Here is a 1,419-nt window from a genome sequence, read left to right on the forward strand (position 1 = left end):
CTGCAGGGCCACCCAAGACAGATGGGTCATAATAAAGAGTTCTGAGAAAACGTGGTACACTGGGGGAAGAAATGGCAACCCACTCCAGTATTATTGCCTCAGGAACCCCATGAACAGTAGGAAAAGGCAAAAAGATATGACACCGGAATATGAGCCCCCATGGTCGGAAGGTGTTCAATATGCTACCAGGAAGGAGCAGAGATCAATTACTAACAGCTCTAGAAAGACTGAAGTGGCTAGGCAAAAGCGGAAACAACGCCCAATTGTGGATATATCTAGTGGTGAAAATGAAGTCTGATGCTATAAAGAACAATATTGCATAGGAACCTGGAATGTTAGGTCCATGAATCAAGGTAAATTGGACGTGGTCAAGCAGGAGATAGCAAGACTGAGCATCAACATCTTAGGAATCAGTCAACTAAAATGGATGAGAATGAGCAGATTTAATTCAGATAACCATTATATCTACTACTATGGGCAAGAATCCCTTAGAAGAAATGGAGCAGCCCTCTTTTTAATTAATTTATTTATTTTTAATTGGAGGATAATTGATTTGCAATATTGTGTTGGTTTTTGCCATACATCAACATGAATCAGCCATAGGTATACATATGTCCCCTCCCTCCTGAACTCCCTCCCCCTTCCCAGCCTATCTCACCCCTTTAGGTTGTCACAGCACAAGGTTTGAGCTCCCTATGTCATACAGCAAATTCCAACAGGCTACCTACTTTTCATATGGTAATGTATATGTTTCAATGCTACTCTCTCAATTCGTCCCACACTCTCCTGCATCCTCTGTGTTCACAAGTCTCTTCTCTCCGTCAGCATCTCCATTGCTGCCCTGCAAATAAGTTCATCAATAACATCTTTCTAGATTCCATATATATGTGTTAATATACAATATTTGTTTTTCTCTGATTACTTCTCTCTGTATAAGCTTTAGGTTCATCCACCTCATTAGAACTGACTCAAATGTGTTCCTTTTTATGGCTGAGTAATGTTTCATTGTATTATATTACAACTTCTTCATCCATTTGTCTGCTGATGGACATCCAGGTTGCTTCCATGTCCTGGCTATTGTAAATAGTGCTGCTGTGAACACTGGAGTACATGTGTCTTTTTCAATTATGGTTTCTTCAGGGTATACGCCCAGCAGTGGGATTGCTGGGTCATATGGTAGTTTCATTCCTAGTTTTTTAGCAATCTCCATACCATCTTCCATAGTGTCTGTATCAATTTACACTCCCACCAACAGTGCAAGAGGGTTCCCTTTTCTCCATACCCTCTCCAGCATTTATTGTTTATGCATTTTTTGACGACGGCCATTCTGACCAGTGTGAGGTGATAGCATGTTGCAGTTTTGATTTGCATTTCTCTGATGGATACAGGGAGAGACTTTATTTTCTTGGGCTCAAAATC

Source organism: Budorcas taxicolor, chromosome 3, assembly GCF_023091745.1.
Source record: "Budorcas taxicolor isolate Tak-1 chromosome 3, Takin1.1, whole genome shotgun sequence".
Taxonomy (NCBI): domain Eukaryota; kingdom Metazoa; phylum Chordata; class Mammalia; order Artiodactyla; family Bovidae; genus Budorcas; species Budorcas taxicolor.